The following is a 20,209-nucleotide window of genomic DNA, read 5'->3' as shown; positions in this document are numbered from 1 at the left end:
ACCTAGTTTTGGAAATATGTATTCAGAAACATCGAAAACAAGATACAGGTATCTCTTTAAATGCCAAACATTTCTCTTAGTCTTTGTTCTAAATCATTCTGTTTTTCTGAAAGCATCCTATATGGTAGGTATAGATATTTTTCTTAGATATATCACTTTTTGTCTTCTGTGTGTTAACTTTATGTAGCAGCTAGCTTTCACCAGGTGCAAATCATTTCCAAATTTTAGCATCTTAGATTGCCAATCATGTATTACCTCACAATTCTGTGGGTCTGCACTTTGGGCAGGGATTAGCTGGAAGGCTCTTCCACTGATCTGCCCGAGCTTGCATGGCTTACTTGTTCAGCTATAATAAACTTATACATTAGCTGGAAGCTGGCTGTTCCTGGATGGCTCCTCTTGTATATCTGGTGGTTGGTGTGGATAATGGGGGCAAATGGGCCACATGTTTCCAGAATCCAGCAGGCTAGCCTAAACTTTTTGTTATGGCATCTGTGTTGCACAGCACTGAGAAAGAGAGACAGAATTAAGTAAGCTCAGAGCTCAGGTGCTTTTTAAGACTCTGCTTGTTCCACATTCACTAATATCCTACAGTCCAAAGCAGATCTCAAGGCCAAGTGCAGATTCAAGCTAGGTCTTAGTGGTAGCAGCTGCAAACTTTTTCTGTCTACCATGTTGTATCGGCAATGGACAATGTCAATTACCAAATTTATTAAATATTTAAATATTTATTAATTTTAAATTAATAAATTATTGTTTTAATTACATAAATAATAAATGGTCATTGCAAAATTTTCATACATAGAAGGACATGAGATATACACTAGAAGTTCCTGATGTGTCATTGGGGGAACCTGATTGAAGGGTAGATAGGTGGACCCTCTCTGTGCTATCTTTGCAAAATCCTGTAATCCTATAATTATTTCAAAATATAAAGTTTAAAAGTAAATAAAGTGAATTTTCCCTCCTCTTCAGTTTAACTCCACAGATTAACTATAGTTAGCAATTTCTCATATATCTTTTCTGACACTGCTTACATTTATTATTTTTTGTCTATCTATTTCTAACAGCTTTGTTTTTAAACCTATGCATGTCATCTCTTGAGTACCCAAGAATCATTCTCACTCTTCTTTCAGGCCTACAAAATCCTGGTTTGTTCTATGGACTTATTGATTTCAGGGAAGGTAAACCCCTACCTTGGGGTCAGGTGAAAAGTTATTACCTGGTCTCTGTTGGTCATGGGACTCTCATTCCCTGTGGCCAGTGAATGGTCATTCTCTCTGGCCATGTAATGCATATCTGGCTAATGAAGTATGGGTTTCTCTTTAGAGAAGTCTTCCCTTACTCAGCAAAAAGAAAAGCTGCAAAATAATAATAATAATAATGGTAATATCTAACTTTAAACAGCACTTTAAATGTGCATGGCAGATCTCTAAATGTGTCTCATGTGTTAATGCATTCAATATTCACAAGAACCCAATGCAGAGGTGCTATTTGTATCTCCATTTTACAAATGAGGAACCTGAGGGCACAGAGATTAAGTAACTTGCCCATGATGACAAGGATAGTAAATGATATTCCTATAATTTCAAGTCTAGGAAATCTCATTCCAGACCCTGTGTTTTTAATCAATGCATTATGCTGTCTTTTGGCACGTTATTGCTTCTCCAGTCTTCCTAATGTGAATATGGATTTTATGTTTGGAGAGGAAGTGGTCATTTTGTGACTCTAAGGTAGAATATCGATGATACTGTGGAGCCTAAATATTAGCCTTGGCCTTCCTGTGTCCACACTTCTTCTTACATAACAGAAAAAACCCTGTATTTGTTTAAGCCATTCTACTGATATTTCTGTTTCTTAAAGTAAAAACGTCTAACTCATAGAAAAAACTGTTATGAACATGATTTTTTTATTGAATAATATACCTGAGACATGTTTTTCCACGAATTCCAACATATAGAGATTTACTACATTATTTTGAATGTCCACATAGGATTGTGTTATATGAATATCCAATCAATTATCGAGTCACTATTTATAAACATTTCGCCTATTTCTAATCCTTTGCCATAACAAAGAAAGTTCTGTGAGCAGCACTCTTTTGTTTAGTCAAGCTTCTTCCTATTTGGGAGAAATTGAGGCTCTGATTTTAATAGAAAAAAGAATTTATTGAGAGGATTTGGAGTAGCTCACAGAGTCGCTCAAATCAGCAGAAATACAGGCTCAGAGAGTGAGATGAGAAAAAGTTTAGACATCAAGAACCATAGTCAAAATTCATGCCCAGTATCAGCCTGATGGGGACATGTGGCAACCCCAGTGAGCATGGATCCTGCAGCTTGCGCTGTCAGCACAGCCAGTAGTGGGCCCCCAATTTTGCCCCTGAGACCCGGATGTTGCCACTGGTACTGCTACTTCTGTTTTCCATAGATACGGGATACTGCTTTTCAACTACTGCAAAAAAAACTATTGTCCTTGCCTCTTTGTGTATCAAGTTCTCAGTTAAAATTCTGCCCAGTAGCAGGTAATTGGTCATTGTCTCATGCAGTGACTCTTGGACACTATTGGGCAAGGGGGACTGTTGGAAAGGGAGTGTCTGGCATTTTCAGCTACCTAGCGAGTTGTGGGTTCTCCTTCTTACCATGATGTAAACATTGGGGATATTCCCAAATAGAGGAAGAAGTGTCAGATGTTGTGTAGATAAAAGGGGAGAAAAAAGACAAATGTCTCTTCTATCCTCCTATGTGAATTTTTCTGCACTTGTGCTTGTTTATTTGCAGGGTAGAAGTAGAATATTTGGGTCAAAGGTACATATGCATTTCAAAATTTTGGTATTTCCAAATTACTATTACAAAAAGTTTGTACTAGTTTACAGTTCCGCCAACACCATATATAAGTTCTGATTTCTCCACACCCTCAAAACACTGGATGTTTCAGCCATTCACATGAAATGTTTTTATAAGAAGCACTAAAACTCCTCAGAAATTCCTAGTTGGCATAGTCCTTACTCTGTCGGTAGTTTTATATATTTAACACATGCTGTTTCTCTTAAAATATTAAGTAATAATATTTTCAAAGAAAAGTATAACTGTTAAGACATTAATACATTTATTTTAAGTCTTTCAGAGATTATAGCTAAGTTTATTCAACAGTATTATATATGCACTAATACAAATCAAAATATATCATTAAATATATGTGTTTATATACATACATATGATAAATGTTTATGTACATATAACTGAAAAATAGCAACCTAATTTAAAAACTATTTTGCCTATGGTGAGAATTACTTTCCAGTTAAAATACAAAATGTATGAGTGTATCATTTGGCTAGTATACTTTAACAAAGAGTACATGAACTCAGCAAGATATTTATGGTAAGTCTGATGGTTAAGTTCATGTGTTAACATATCTAGGTTATGGTGTCCAGTAGCTTGGTGAAGCAATCTCTGGACTGATTGTTACGGCAAGGGTTTTCCATAGATGGATTGGCATGGTTAATCAATTGATTGCATCTACAGCTGACTGCTCAAAAATCAACAAAGGATATTGCCCTCAGCAATGAGGGGTGTCCCCTCATCCAATCAGTTGGAGATCTAAAAGCAGATGTGAGGATTTCAAAAGTCAAAAAGAATAATTTTCATCTCTACTCCAACCAGTTAAGTTCTCCTGGGGAATTCAATGCCACCTTCATCAAGTCTCCAACTTACCCTATGAAATTTGGAATCGCCGACCTCCATGATTGCATAAACCAATTCCTATCATAAATCTCTTAATATTGACATAAATTGTACATATTTAGGAATATTTGCATAAATATACATATGCCTCCTGTCGGTCTGTTTCTCTGAAGAACCCTGACTAATATACTAAGCAAGCAGCGACTTCTACGTTGAAATACACCCTGTAGTGCTTTATCTGCACCTCCCTTAAGATACTACATTATGCATTAGATCTACATTTCCTAAATATATGAGTATTAAAAGATGGTATTAAAAATACTAATGATAAAGGTCATGGTCTAAAACATTTGAGAAAGCCTAGGTTAATCTGCTTTTTTGCATGGCCTCTGTGTGCCTTAATGTGCTAATGATAATTTCAATCACCCAAAAGGGAAATTAATAGGAAGGTTTTCTATTTGAGATGAGAATCCTTTTATCATAGGACTACATATAGTCTGGGACTGTATATTAAATATCCTAATATTGGGTTATGACCTTTATAGTCCTATTGAGGACATTGAATAGGTTGCTTCCCTGGGTATAGAGCCCCTAAGTAGGAGAGGCTAATTATTAACTGCAGAATGTTCTGCTTAATGTAAACATTCTTTATAATACCTGACAGATTGAACAAATAAGTGAATGAATTAATTCCATGTAATTGAAATCCAGACAATTGGCATTCTCCAACAACTGGCACTGAAGTAAAAATTACAGTCTTAGAAGTCTAAGCAGAAATTATACATTTCATGTCTTGACTTGCCCAATGTTTATGACGTCTAGAAATAACTTACTATTTACATATTTATTAGTAATTTAAAAGTTCCCTTCAAGTAAGCCATTATTATTCAATTCTAAATTTAGCAACTTACATTTTAGGTTTGCTTCTCTGTGTGTTTTCAGGTAAAGAGGGGAGAGAATAGCTATCTATGTGACGTATTTTTTGCATTCCCTAAGTAATTGACTAGAGGTCATTATATTTTGTATATGCTTTCTTGTTTGGAATGTTCTTCTCATGTGATCACCTATCAAACAGTTGCTTACTTGTAAAGACCAAGCTTCCTGAACCTCCTCTGCCCAGGTGAAATTTTGTGTTTCCTAGTACTCCGTAAACACCTCTGTCATGTAACATCTTATTCACTTACTTTGTCATCTGTCTGTTTGTACCACCACTTCAGATGGGAATCTAGCGCTTAGTCACCTCTCAGTTAGTGCTTTTTGTAAAGTAATTGAATGATTATATTGTTAAAAGCTTTGCTTACCAGATCTAGAGTCTACTTTGTTAACATTTAGTGTTCCGGAAAACGCAGTTCAGCAGTTCAACTGAGTAGAACTAGAAACAAGTGATCAAGTCCAGTGTCTCTCAAACTTGGTTCACACACAGATGCCTTTTAAAGGAAAAATAGAAGTTCTCATGGACTTCCCATGTTGATTTAAACAATTTTAAATATAGTTTTATGTAAATATACACAAACTTTAAACTAGGTATAAATATTTTATGGTTATAAATGCAATACATAAAATAAACATAAATTTATACATTAGATACAAACTACAAAACCAATAAAAATCAAATTAAGATTGCAGAATTTAGTATGTTTAAGTTTTGCCATCAAGACACTCTTATTCAAAATGTAAATAGTGTATGCTACAACACTGGTAGGTTGATTTCAGCCTGACTTTATTATAATTCACTTCTGCTTTTCTGTAAAAAGCAGAAAAAACTTCTGTGACATGTTAGTAACAGTTATCATAATATAGGCATATCATTTTTGTTTCACTTCATAGAAATATAGCATTTATGTACTAAGTATACCTCTGCTGCTTCAGCATTAGACAAAATTTAAGTTAGTACCATTTTCTACCAATTTGATTATAAAGATATGCAGAAGTGTATGCTCAAAAATTCCAAGGTAATATTCAGTCATGAGGTGATTTGAGATGACAGCATAATCTATGTATATTATTAATGTTATCAATGAAATTAAATCATAGCATTAAACATTTTTATGTTAAAATAATTTACAGAAATTATATCCTGCTTTGAAAAGGACTGCTGAAGTCTGAAGTGTTTGCATTCTTCCCAAGCATATTTTTTTGCCAATGCAATTTTAGAGTGTAATATTATTAACTCTAAGTAAAATGAAAAATTCAGTTAATCAGAGCCCATTACTCTTTGGCCACAATGATTAATTGATCTGTTTATCTACTTATTTCAATATATATGCAATGTTTATCGTGCCCATCAATGAATAACAGTGACATGGTCATTTAGTAAAGATTTTACAACATTTTCATTAGATGATTTAAGAGAAGGTTTCCAAATGTCAGTGGTTTTTATTTTTTCATCTATAAGAAGGAACAGTTTTACCTCACAAGTGGCTAATATATAAAAATCAAATGAGATAATGTATGTAAAGCACTTGGTACAGAGCCCAAGAACCATCAGAGGCCCAATAAAGCCATGTTTCTTCTCTCCTCTCCACTAAGAGCCTCTCCATTTGTATTACTATTTGGCTCCTGGTCTTCTTTGGTCATTTCATGCACAGCTCTACCATTGTAACTTATTCTATGCCAGGGTCTTAATTATTTAAACTTGAGCCTTATTAAGAGGAGTTTTTGCAAGAAACTGCAGCTTAATTAAAAGGAGTGGAAAGAGCCTGGACTCAGGAATGCTAAGTATGGTTTCTGCCCTAAAGGAGTGAGTCCTTGAGAAAGCCAGCTCATTTCTAGATCTTGTTTATACTTTAGCAGTACTTCTTTAGGGATTAGAAAGGTATTTTTGTTTTGTTTTGTTTTTTAAATGTATATAGAGAACCTGAAAGAGCTTGAAGCAGGAGAGATTGTAGACAAGTATAAAGTGTTCTTTGAATATCCTTGAGTTCTCTTTATTTCAAAGTATATGGATTGGCTGAAAGAAAGAAGTACAATAACTGGAATGGCCTGCAATGGCCAAGTTGATCTTGCGGGACAATTATGTAAGTCTCACCAAACATACCTAGGCTGTCACACTGGATTGAAGAGTGGAAAGCTAGAATTATAGCTGGGTAAGTTAAGCCTTAAATGTGAGGAGTCCAAAGTCTAAAAGTGAATGGGAAGTACCTGTTTTTTTTCCTGCCACCATCAGAAACAAGATAATAAAGCCCACCACTAAAACTGGAGGAGAATTAAACATTACAAATAAAAAATAATACAGTGGAGGGGAAAAAATGCTATAGCTGGAAGTGTCAGGGAAGAAATCTAGACTTCTCTGAATATCTCCTGCCTTATAGATTGTATTTTTGTACTATATATTTGACATAAAACAAAATTAAACAAAAATTAAAAAAGTAACCTACAAATACAGAAAATAAATGACCTTAATTATTCATCAAGTTGGCAACTAACCTGCAAATAAAGTACTATTTCAAGTAACTTCAGTATGGGCTATGGTGGCTTAGCAGGCAGAGTTCTCACCTGCCATGCTGGAAACCCTGGTTTAATTTCCAGTGCCTGCCCACCCACCCACCCACCCACACACACACACACACACACACACACACACACACACATAAAAAGATATTTATCAAGTAATTTTAAAATGCCATAATTGAACTGTACATCAGTAGTGAGATAGTTTTCCATGGGCAAAAATTATATAAAGATGTAATGAACTCTTTTTGGTCATCTTGATATTAGTGATAATCTTGATTTTGTTATTTTGAAATGACCATATATTCATAGTTAAAATAAATAATTGTGCTAATCTCTTTAGAAACTAATGTTTTTAATATGAGGGGAAAAGATGATGAGGCCACAGAATTTTAAAGTTAAGTAAAAACCCTATATTTATAAATTCAAATTAAATGTGTAAGTATGTACTCATTACGTATTTTCTCAATTATTTTTTTCTTAGTGCTGTCCACTGAAAAAAGCCTGGAAATGTAACCCATTGAGAAAAACTAAGCAACACCAGCATCTAGATTACAATCTCTAAATACATTTTCTTATTAAAAGTGCTCCTTGGAGAAAATGCTGATTCCAGGTATTCTAGTTTGCTAGCCGGAATGCAACACACCAGAGATGGACTGGCTTTCAATAAAGGGATTTTTTTCATTAGTTCTTCAGAGGAAAGGCAGCTTTCAACTGAGGTTCTTTCTTACATGGGAAGGCTCAGGGTGGTCTCTGCTCCTCTCACCAGGCCTCTGGGTTCCAACAACTTTCCCCAGGGTTATTTCTTTCTGCATCTCCCAAGGCCTGGGCTGAGTTGCGAGTGCAGACATGAGGTATGCTGAGCTGCTTGGGCTGTGCTACGTTGAACTCTCTCATTTAAGCACCAGCCAATTAAACCAAACATCATTCATTGCAGCAGGCACGCCTCCTAGCTGACTGCAGATGAAATGAGCAACAGAGGAGGTTCACGTATCCTTGGCTCATGTCCACAGCAACAGAGTTAGGTACCTTCACCTGGCCAAGTTGACAACTGAATCCAACTACTACATCACGTATGGGCAGGAAATGTACAAGAAGATCCTGGGCCAGCTTCTCATTCCAGAGAGTAAGAAAGCTTTCTGGAGTACTAGAATATAACACAAAGGACTGGAAGCCAACCTGAAAGTATTTCTGTTAGCAAAATTGGAGGCAATGTGAACATTATAAAAAGTAGTGCAAAAAAAAAAAAAGATTGCAGCACATCAGGTTGTTAAAATCCATCAGTTTATTTTACTAGTAAAAGGAAAATCAGAAAAAAAAAATGAAAGGAAAATCCCTTTTCACATTTTTTTCAGAATAAATTATTAATCTGAAATCTAGTAAACATAAGATTAAAAGTAAGCATTTATACGACTTCACCCTAATGGACCTACTTTGGGATGAAAAAAAGTCGTTTAAGGAAAGTTCTCTATAAAAGAAGGTTGAGTAATAAAAGAATATCACAATTTTTCAATCCCTAATAAAACAGACACCAAGGGGATGGTCATCAATGCTACTAAAACCATTAGGTGAAAGGCCGATAGAGGACTTGATAGTGAATGGATCAAGTTAATGGAGAGCTCTAATACTGATGGGCTGATTGTTCAATCCTAACATCACTGAAGCGAAACTCCTAGCTATCCTGTGGATCTTGCTTTGATGTGATAAGAATTACACACCATCACCCATAAAACAGGCTTGTCCAGAAACAGGAATCTGAAACAGATTTAAACCTCTAGATCAGTACTGATCAATCGAAATATGCAAGTCACTTACAGGATTTTGAATTTGCTTGTAACCACATTAAGGAAGTAAAAAGAGAAAGGTATAGTTAAATTGTTTTTAGTACATTTTATTTAGTCCAATGTATCCAAAATCATTTCAGCACATAATCAACATAGAAATATTGAGATATTTTACTATCTTTTTTTCCATATGAAGCCTTTGCAATCTTCTGTATATTTTAGACTTATAGTACATCTTACTTCCATTTTAAAGTTGTCATTGGTAAAAACTTCTTTTGTGTTTAGATTTTTTTTAAATAAAATTTATAATTAAAAGGTAGATTCTGAAACCCAGGCTATCCCAAGCAATCTTGAAAATTTTCCAATAAGCAGAGTATCAGCTTTAAAATTTACATTAATTTAAATTAAGTAGAATAAAAAATTTAGTTCCTCGCTTGCAAAAAACACATTTCAAGCACTCAGTAGCCACATGGGACTAGTGGTAACTGTGAAGAAAGTACAGACACAGAAATTATTTCCAGTTTATAGGAAAACACAGGAAACAATGAACAAGATGAAAGACATCATGAATATTCAATCCCTAAAATCTAGGATATGAAAATCCCTACAGGATAAACAATCCAGTTTATTCAACAAATAAATTGCAAGCTATTAAAAGGAGAGGGGACTTGTAGATTAGGAAGACGTAAGTGACTTATCAAACAAATATAATGTCTATAATTTATTTGGACTTTGGTTCAAATAAGCTGATCAAATATATTGATTTGATTTATAATATATATTTGCAATCAGGTAATTTGAACATAGTTCAAAAATATATTTGATGGAATTGCAATATAGTTAATTTCTTAGGTGTATTGATGGTATTGTGTTAGATTCTAAAAGACAGGATCTGTCTTGTAGTGATACCTACTGAAGTATTTCTGAATGAAGTGATGTGAAGCTTGATAGCTCCTCAAAATAATACTTGGGAAATGAGAAGGGCTTGTGTGAGCTTTTCAAGTTAGCCTTATTTTAATAATTGTTGAAGCTACGCAGTGAGTATACGAGGAATTATTTTAAAAGTTAACTGCAAGACCCAGGTTCAATTCCCAGCGCCTGCCCATGCCCAAAAAAGAAAAAAAAAAAAATTGTCTGCATTTTAGATAATATTTAAAAATCATTAATTTAGTTAATAATGCTGTATGATTACATCTTTAACTGTGCTTACTAATAACCAATATGAAATAATATGAAATTTGAGAATTGGTTTAAAATAGTCCAGGGAAAAAATCTGTATGTATAAAGTGAGTGGGGAAGGAAATAGGTAATTGATAAAACAAGAATGGAAAAATGTTGATAATTTTTGGAACTGGATGCACATAAGCTCAATATATGGCTTTACATATCCTGTATGTGTATTCTGGAAAATTTCTATAATAAAAAATTTAAAAGATAAACAAGGAATATCATAGTGCTCACCAAAATTCACGAAATGACTATTTCATGTCTAAAATCCTATATTTAGTGCTCTACCTTCATAATTTGTTGTTGAAATATAAGAAAAGGTAGAAAACTATATGAACTTCAAAATTAATGAAGAACATATTACAAGTAGAAATGACAATCAATGTCATGAAATATAAATTCTCACAAGATTAATTTAAAAATTTAATTGATTCCAATTTTGAACCCCTTTTGTATTTTAAATTTGGATGAAATAATCATGAAAGTCATGTTGAAGAGTAAATGTTTGATACTAGCCAGGAAAACTCTGATATAAGAACAATACCAATGGATTTTGCCACATATTAAAACCTGACAGCACTACTACAATCCAGTTAGCCTGGTATTGGCTTACACAGAGACAAATACGTCAGCAAACCAGAATAAGTAGCCCTCAGATATACAGCTGTTTATGTGATGGCTTTATAAATGACACATATAATTTAAAGCTTGGAAGGGAAATGCATAAATTATTTAACAAATCATGTTGAAAAACAAGAAGAAAATAAAGATGATTCCTACCTCAGACCATATATAAAATATTTCATATGAAACAAAGTAATAAATGTAAAATAAATTTAAAATTTAATAAAATTTGAATTGTAGGATACAAAATCAAGAATTGGTAAAAGGAAAGAAGATATTTTATGTTTGTATGGCAAAGGCTAACAAAAGCAAGTTGCAAGATGAATGATGGATTGGGAAAATAATATTTATAATTCATCTGAAAGATAGAGTTAATAGAACTCATGCCAGGAATGGGTGAAAGACATGACAGAAAATTCCTAGAAGACCAAATCCAAATGGCAATAACATGTGGAAATCGTGACTCCATTGGTAGTCAGGTAAAAGCAAATGAAAGCAACAGTGAGGTATTACTTCTCAACTATATGATTGACGCAAAGTTTATAAAAAATAGAGTTCTATTATCTATTGATGGATGTCATGAAGAAAAGAGTACATTTATATGTTGCTGATGTAGACGTAAATTATGATAGCCATTTTCTTAAGCAAACTGTATATTTAAACTTAAAGATGCACATTATTTTCTGTAATGGTTCCCCTCCTAGTAATTTATTCCATGGAAATAAAAATCTCCAATCAAATTTAAGAACAAAGTATAAGAATATTTACAGCAGCATTTTTTAAAGCCCTGAAAATGAAAACAGCCTCAGTTTTTTTATTAGCAGATAATGGTTGAATAAATTGTGGTTCAACTTTACTATGGAATATTATGTTGCCACTTAAAGAAAATCATTTTATGGGAACCATTTAACATGTGTGTGTGTTTTGGAAAATTTCTAGAGGGATTTCTAGGTTGAATTGAGAATTGAGAAAAGCAACATGCAAATAAGTTATATAATATCGATACCATTTTCAAAACAAAAGTATTAGCATGACTAGAAAAGTTATATTGAATTCTAGGCCCGTATTGCCCAGTGGGCTAAGAAGGTGGACTTTACTATCTATTAAATAAATCTATTTAATTAGAATGCTTGCTATAACTTCAACTTAAATGTCTCTGAGCCTCAGTCTTGCAAGTATTAAATGGAGATAGAAGTTCTGATTACATACAGTTGTTTTGAGATTTTAAAATAGGACACTATATATTCATATACCGTTTGGTACATATTGAATAAATGACTATTAGTAGCTGTTGTACTTTTTATCATTAAACTGCAACATGAATGAATGGTTTCCCTTAGGTTGTCATCCTAATAAGCAATTACTAAATGTTGCAAAACAGGACTGAAAAGGAGCACAAGCCATGCAATGGTGAAAAGATAGAGCTTCCAGAAAAACAGACGAAAGGAAAGGCTCAGGCTTGCAGCAAAGCAGCTGAGGGACAAAGGCTTGTAAAAGTAATTCATATGCTTCAGAGGGAACAAAATGCACTAAAATTTTCTTCGTGGGAAAAATGAGAACATTGTGGAACTTCCTTACCTTTAAGATTAGTGTGAATTTTAGTTTGTTACAAAATGCCAAGGTGGGTATCTGACTTAGAAAATCTGTTTGGGTTTTCAGGTATTCACGTGACCCTAGAGAATAGGTTGTAATATAAGCAGGGGAAGACTTAGGTAATTGATGGCACATTGGACATTACCAAGGATGGTAGCTGAGGTGGGGGTGGGGTGGCACAAATCCCTGCTTCCCCATTAGACCTTACAAGGGAATCATTCCATCTTTCCTGTTAAGAATAGCGCTATTATTAATTTTGAGAATTTCCTAGGTTGTGGCTCCTTCAGGCCCTTCTGAAACCTGGAACTTCCAGTAAGTCTTGTGTCTCTTATGACAAATATTAAGGCACTGTACGCCTATAGAAGTGTGATGTATATCCATTTTGAAGGCTATTTATTTTAATAAACGGATTGAGCATGGCGTGTAAAATGTATTCAGACATGAGTCTGAAAGAGAGTTTTGGGGTGAAAGCTAGCTTGTGGACAATCTCACTTAATCAATTTTGTGACCAGTGCAGAGAACAGAGAACATCATTTTTTTGCCATAGCTTCACTTTTCTCAATATGAGTCATTTTCTGATTTTCCTATTTTTGTTTTCTTTCAGAAAAAAATTTTGTTTTGTTTTGAGTCTCTGACCTGTGTCTTTTCTTTGAGCTTGCAGAGGAAATTTCAGGCTGGCAGTTACTTAACAAAGAGACTAAGAAAAATGGTCTGAAAAGTTTACACTCATTACTTTAATCCCCCAATAAAAGACAACGCCTGGACTTGTTTACTATTAATACATATGAAAATCATTAATTCAGAGTGGATTAATTCTGTTTATGGCCCAAATTGGTTCAGAAATCTTGACCTGAAGTACAACTTTATCTGCCATTAATCTGAATTACTTCCACTTGTGTGTCAGCATTATTTTTAAGAGGATCAATGGAGGTTTATGAAGAAAAAAAGCCTTGTCATCTACTACTCCCGAATGGACTAAATTAATTAAATTGCTCTGGAGCCAAATCTATGACACTTTTTATATATTGTTGCTTTTTATGGATTGGCTGTTGAGGATTGATTAAAACAGAAAGATGCACCTTTTCAGCTGAGCGTAGTAGATGGTTTTCAGCAAACACATATTCATAATTTAACTTTCTTAGTTGTCAGAGAGTGGGATACAAGTGGCATAATTCCTATAAAAAACTGGAGCATCTCCTAGCATGTGGCAGGATTATAAAGTCTAAGTAGTTTTAGTACAGACAAATTAAAAATGGCAACAACCTTCGATTCATAGTAAAAAGCTCCCCAGCTTCAGAATTCTCTAAGTCCTCGGTGGGAAGCCTTTTCTCCAACACTTTTAAGGGTGACCTTGTCATTTTCCCTACTGGATTTGGGGAGTGTCCTAGAAATGTAATGAGGTAGATATGGTATCTGGGGAAACAAATATGACCTAGCTCCAAATCAGCCATGACAGTGTGGTCCTGGGCAAAATTAGAAAATGGGGTCATGTATATATTTGCATTTTTTAACTCAAATTTCTATGTCCTGATGTTCCTCCATTTCACCTAGCACACTAGGAAAGGTGATAAAGCTGAAAAGACACTAAATCTAGAATCAAAAGATCTCAAGTATTTTTCCCTACAGTTTTATGACATATTTACTGTACATTAAGCAATCCACTTAAAATCCTGAACCTCAGTTATCTCATCATAGGATTGGCACACTGAGCAAATGCAGCAGCACAAGGAAACAATTTGTTCCCTGAATAAATTGACTTCCCATTGAAGTCTACTCATCTCACATGATGCTTCATCCCTGTTTGCCTCTCAAGATTTACCTGTTCTGTATCTTTATAAGTCCAAGGACTAATCTGTGAAACTGATTCCTAATAGGAATGCAATAGTTGATAATAGGCTTTTGTGTTTTTGACAAATTTCTCCTCTTACTATTCCACTGCTACCCCTCAGTTCTTTGAACATCATGGCGGGTCAATGAGGGGGATACCTTTGGGCAGGGGAGTCTTTCCAAAGATCCCCCCAAATTACGCCACTTTGGATCCAATGCACAATTGACTTTAAAGCTGACCAAAAGATGGACAGCAGGGTATGACAGAATGAGCATAAAGTTTAGATTTTTAAAAATAGGACCTCAGTTTCTGATTTCCCCACTTGCTAGCTTAGAAGGCTGCCCTGAGGATGAGCATGACTTGGCTTGACCCAGTCACTGCATCTTGTGGGTCCTCTCCCTTTCCATGGGGATGGCTCCAGGGTGAAAGCCAATGTGATCCATATAAGGGGAGTTTTGTTGGGATTTTTGGGGAAAAAAACACACAAGCACTTATCTGTACTTCCCTAACACCTGTGGAAAACATTCTCTCTCATAAATGAGCAATATAGAGCAGAGATCTGGGCAACCCTGTCAACAGCATGAGGGGTGAGCTTGCCTGGAATGGAGTCAGTAGAGAGAGAGCAGAGACAAAAATGTGAACCCTGAACCAATCTGCATCTGGCATGTGAAGAATCTGGGCCTGGATTATCCTACTGTGGGAGCCCATAAATCCCCTTTTATGTTTCATCTGGTTTGGATTGGGTTTTCTGTTCATTGCAACACAACAGGTTTTCCCTGATGCTGTAGCCAAACAGTCAGATCCTTTGTGGACAATGAAGTACACCAGGTACCTTGTGAATTGATGTCACTTTCTTGTTTTTCATCTTTTGTGGTATCTTGCAGAAACTAGACACCATATCACCCAGGAAACTACAGTGTTTGTAGTTTTGTGTGTCATCCCAGGTTTACCTTATTTGCTTAGTACCTGGGTCCTTTCGAATGAAGCATGTGAAATGAATGGCGTCTATCCCTATATTACAATTTCTGTGTCCTCTGGTCTTTAAGAAACATTAGGTAAATGGGGATTTATAATACCTAGTGTCCTCTATTGATTGAAAGGATCTGATACTATGCTGTGAAACACAAAGAGTTAAATTCACAGAAAACTCTGGAAGACTGTAGAGGCTTGGGTAAGAAGCCAGTGGCAACTCTGTTTACAACTGGGCTTTAATCTGCTCAGCCTGATTAGGGGGCTTCTGTGTTGTGTTTATGTTTTATCACACTCTCATTCCCTGCTTAGGCTCTGAAGAGATTTGCAACATGGTACTTTGTATATGTTTTCCTTGTCTGTAAAATTCCCTGAACTAACTGGAAGCCTCCCATACTTCAAAATCTTAAAAAATGTATATTTAGGGAAGGAGATGAATTCTTCAAACTCATATGCAATAGGTCCTAGGCATCCCAGAGAAGAAAGACACATCTAAAACAGAAGGTTTTTAGAAATTGTGCTGAGAATGGCAACTGAAACTGGATTAATATTGCTTTCTACAGTCTTGTGATTAAAAGAGCAAGTATTGCACTTGGTATTATGAGTAAATTACAAGTACCTCTCACTCATGTGATATGTATTGCTACTCTTTTCTAGAACTAGGAAGTTAGTCCACGTGAGAATAAATTTGAAGACAGTATGAATGGGATTTGCCTCCTTTTCCTGGAACTACCATCTTTGAAGGTTGTGCATCCAGGGACAATGAGGACATGTTAAGGCTGGCTGTGATACTCTGATGGCAGAATGTCCTATATAATTATAATAACTGAAAGGTAAGAGCTGGCTCCTCTGTCTACTTATGAATGTGAATGCAAAATAACATTGTTTCACAGGTTCAAGGTCCTAAAGAAGTGAATTTATAAATTATGAAATCATAGAAACCATAAGAGTTTATCTGCCCACATAGAATTACTAGCCAATATGATTACTATTCCCTTATTTATAATATCTTCTTCAACGAGCCAGGTTAAATAACCAAACCCTAAAGCACTTTGAGGCTCTCAGATTGCTATAAAACTACAGTGGCCTCTCTTATGAACCCACTGGTTATTAATAATAATAAGCATTTGAATAGTTTCATAGAGTTTATATGACAATAACACACACCTAATTTTATCTGATACTCATAGAACTCTGTGAGGTAAGAAGATATTTATCATTCCAGCTTCATTGTTGAGTGAAATGATGATTCTTTATAGTGTAGAGGTTCCTTACATGGTTGACAAGCTTTCATGGTTAGAAATCAGGTTTTTAAAATGTCGTTTCACAGCATGGGGGATGACTCCCAGGGATGAGTCTGACCCTGGCACCGTGGGATCAACAATGCCATCTTGACCAAAAGGGGGGGAAATATAACTAATGAAATATCAGTGGCAGAGAGAGTTCAAATAGAGTCAAGAGGCTACTCTGGAGGTCACTCTTATACAAGCTTCAGTTATTCATTGCTACCTATCATAACTTGCCAAACCCTAACCAAAATCATTCTAGCCAATCCTAAAGAACACCTAGGGCAATATATAAGATTTTACAAAGGTTCCATGCACGGGGGTAACTTTCCAGAAATCTACAACCTCCAGATGGGCCCCTGGACCAGATGAGTCCTGAAACCGAGAGAGCCCAGCCTCTCCAGAACATCAGATAGTTCCATCTCCCTACTCCATGTTGTTGACAGTGACTTCCAACATGAAAAAGCTAGAATGGCCATAGCCCAAATACACCTAAAAAGTGAGATAGAAAGATCAAAAGTGATGGTGAAGTTATACAGAGAAGGTAGGGTTTAATGATTGCTGAATCATTAAATTGATATTTCTTTTAGTCTCCAGTATCTCAGTTCAGGCAGAAATAAAAACCTAAAATTGTGGAATTGTTCCACATCTAATTGTTGTGCTGCAATTTACTGCTTATTTGCATATATGTTATTTTTCACGAAAAAAAAAGTCGATTGTGATGATAAAATATTTATTCCTTCTAGCCTCCTATGTTCTGGAGCAGATAGAAGGAAATATCTGAGATGATGGTATGGTAACCCATGACAAACTCTGGGATCTGTCCTGTAACTATTTGTTGAAGAGTGCTTTGAAAGCTAATGCTTTTTTCTTCCTTTGCTTTGTATATATGCTATATTATACAATAAAAAAAGTTTTTAAAAAATGTAATTTCTATGTTTTTTTTTTTTACTTAACCAGCTTTTTAACCTTGGGTAGGCCCATAGTTTGGTAGAAAGTATGAATAGGTGAAAGATTTAGGGGAATCAAATAATTTAGAATGTTCAGGTTTAGGACTATTTGTTTTTATATTCAAAGTAATTATAGCTAACTTTGCTAATGTTAGTGACAAAATAAATTATTCCATTTATTCATTCAATAAGCATTCATTTAATGGCTACATAGATGAATAAAAGTCAAAGTACCTGAGTGTACATTCTTGTGGAAGAGACAGACACTAAACAAACAAGCATGAGACTACGTAGTATGGCCAACAGTAAGTGCAATGAAGAAAAATAAATCAGGATAAAGGGGAGGGGAAATACTGAATCAGGACATAGCGTTTCAAAAACTTGGCATTTATTCTGAGACCTGAAAGCATGAGAAGAGAAAGCCATGTGAATTTGGAGAGAGGAGTTTTCTAGAGGGAGACGGAAATAGAAAGGTCCTAGATAGTTCCTGGCTAGTTTGCAGAAGAAAAAGGAAACTGATGAGGGGAAGAGTGGTAAATAATGAAATCAAAAAGGTTGCATGAACCACGTGGCACAGGGTTTTATGCAATCCTTGAAGAATTGAAGAGACCTGAACACAGTCATCATGAAGCTTATATTTTTAAAAGGGTCACTGGGACTGTTGGGTTGAAAATAGATGATCGGGCAAGGGTTGGAGAAGGGGAAAGAGGTAGAAAAGCACTGAAATTACCCAGATGAGGGGGGATGAAGGTGTGAACAAGGAATGTGATGGTGGAGATGGAGAGAAGTCATAATATTCCAGATTATTCTCACATGAGAAATGATGAGATTAGGGATGCAGCATTGAAGAAAAAGAAGGGTCAAGGAAAATTCAATGTTTGGGGGCCTGGAGGATGAGAAGGAGGGATTTCTCTTTCACTGAGTTGGGAAAAGTTACAAGTGGTAGAGCAGGTGTATGGTTTTGTAGATGTTCAACACCATTGCCTGCTGGCCTTAGGAAGTGAGAAAATAAATGATGGACTCTATTTTACAAAAATGACTTATATTGGATCCCCGCCTGGAAGAAAAGCCATTTTCCTTTGATTAACTTTGTTTACTTTATTTTCTCTTGACCAAAACTTTTTATTCAACATCTCATAGAATTCCACCAACTTCCACCATACCCCACTACGCATTTTTTATCATGAGTATTCTGATTTGATTTTCCCTTCTCTGTGGTGGCTGGTGTGAACCATTCTACCTCCAGATTTGTTGTAATTTACTCTCTAGCTAGCCAAAATTCTTCCTCACTGTCACTCCTACAACACAAACGAGGAATTTGCACAAACTGATTCAATCACAAACTGGCTTAGAAGGATATTTTCAGCCATACTCATAGCCCCCAAATTATTTAACATTTCTGTTCTCACTTTTCCAATAAAGACATTCTTTTATAGCTGAATGGGAAACCCATGTTAACAAATGGAAAATGGTACTAATTTGGTTTTCTGTCAAGCTTATGAGGCTTAAATTAAGGCATCCCATAAACAAACCTGCTTCAAGCCACAAAAGGCATGGAAAGAAAATTAAGGTACATGCTTTTACAATAATACCACTTTTCTCTATTTATTTAAAAATGTTTCAAGAGGAATAAACATAAAACATGTTGTGTATCCAGTTGCTCCTGAAAATAGAAAGAAAAAACAAATACTATTATGAATGTAAAATAATCGGAATGTCTTCTAGTTCCTTTTAATTACTTCAAAAATCCTATGGCAAATTTAATTCCAAAATGTTTGAGGCTATAATTTTTAGGCATACATAAAATAATTGCAAAATAAGAGGAATATTAATTTCCAAAGTGATATGTTATCTAAGCAGCCAATTTACCAATAAAGTTGAATTGTGTATGAGGCAGTTAAACATGAAGGGATTGAATGGGCAAAAAAGAGATTTGTTGATGAGAAGATAAAAAACAGCAGCTTTTTGCCTCAGCAAAATATGCTGGTCTGGAAATGTGGAGAGTATATCATGCCAGAAACCTATGGCCAGCAAAAGGGCCTTTTCCTCACTAGTCCTAAAATCAAATAGACACAAAAAATAATTCAATTGGTGTCATTGGACAGATAGTTCTAAAGCATGTAACTCCACAGCTGCTTACCTAAAATGGAAAATTGGCCTCAATGAGAGTAAATTTTAATCATGTTTATCTTTAATGAAGCTGAAATGTAGGGAAATGACCATTTCTGTGGCCCAATGTTGTTTCCTTCTCTGGGTCTACAAAGCTTTACACAACATTGATCAGAGACTGACTCTGTTTGAATTGCTATCTACCTCACTGACTCATGAACTGCTTTGCGACAGGGCTGTTTTCCTATTCTTGGTAATTTTAGTGTCTGGTGCGATGACTGATTGCTATATAAATGAGAAAATACAAGCAAATCAATAAATTGCAGAATCTCCTTTTGAAAAGTTCAGCAGCATCATTAGAGAAATGTATTGAACTGAACTGATGCAATGAGTGGATGTAGATGCTATTATAAAGTGTAAGAGGTTAAATGGGGAGAAAGAGCTGCTGAGTATGTTGTACAGTTTATACACTGCACAAAGGTGACCATGAAGGGGTGGGGGGCAGGGCTAAAATCCACAGGGGTACTCTAGTGTGGCTACAAAGGACTAAAGAGGGTGCTGCCCCTTAAGTCACCCTCTCTCCCACCCCAACGCACTAGCCTAGTTTTGGCTCTGCAAGGAAGAATTCATAATGTGCTCTAACTCAGTGCCTCTTAAGTGTTAAAAACAAAAGAACTCATCTTGGGTCTTTATTGCAAGCAGATTCTAA

At 35.3% G+C, this 20,209-nt stretch overlaps 1 long non-coding RNA gene across 1 annotated transcript in view; it reads right to left on the bottom strand.

Annotated features, from left to right (window-relative positions):
• Positions 1-20,209, bottom strand: part of LOC143676176 (uncharacterized) — a 101,182-nt gene that overhangs the window by 2,072 nt on the left and 78,901 nt on the right. Inside the window, exons 4-5 of the long non-coding RNA XR_013171897.1 lie at positions 4,982-5,107; positions 256-507 (exon numbers count right to left, since the gene is read on the bottom strand). This is a non-coding gene — a long non-coding RNA (uncharacterized LOC143676176). The remainder of the gene's footprint in view (positions 1-255; positions 508-4,981; positions 5,108-20,209) is intronic.

Source organism: Tamandua tetradactyla, chromosome 1, assembly GCF_023851605.1.
Source record: "Tamandua tetradactyla isolate mTamTet1 chromosome 1, mTamTet1.pri, whole genome shotgun sequence".
Taxonomy (NCBI): Eukaryota; Metazoa; Chordata; class Mammalia; order Pilosa; family Myrmecophagidae; genus Tamandua; species Tamandua tetradactyla.
The sequence above is the reverse complement of the archived record's forward strand: the minus strand, read 5'-3'. Positions and strand labels throughout refer to the sequence as shown.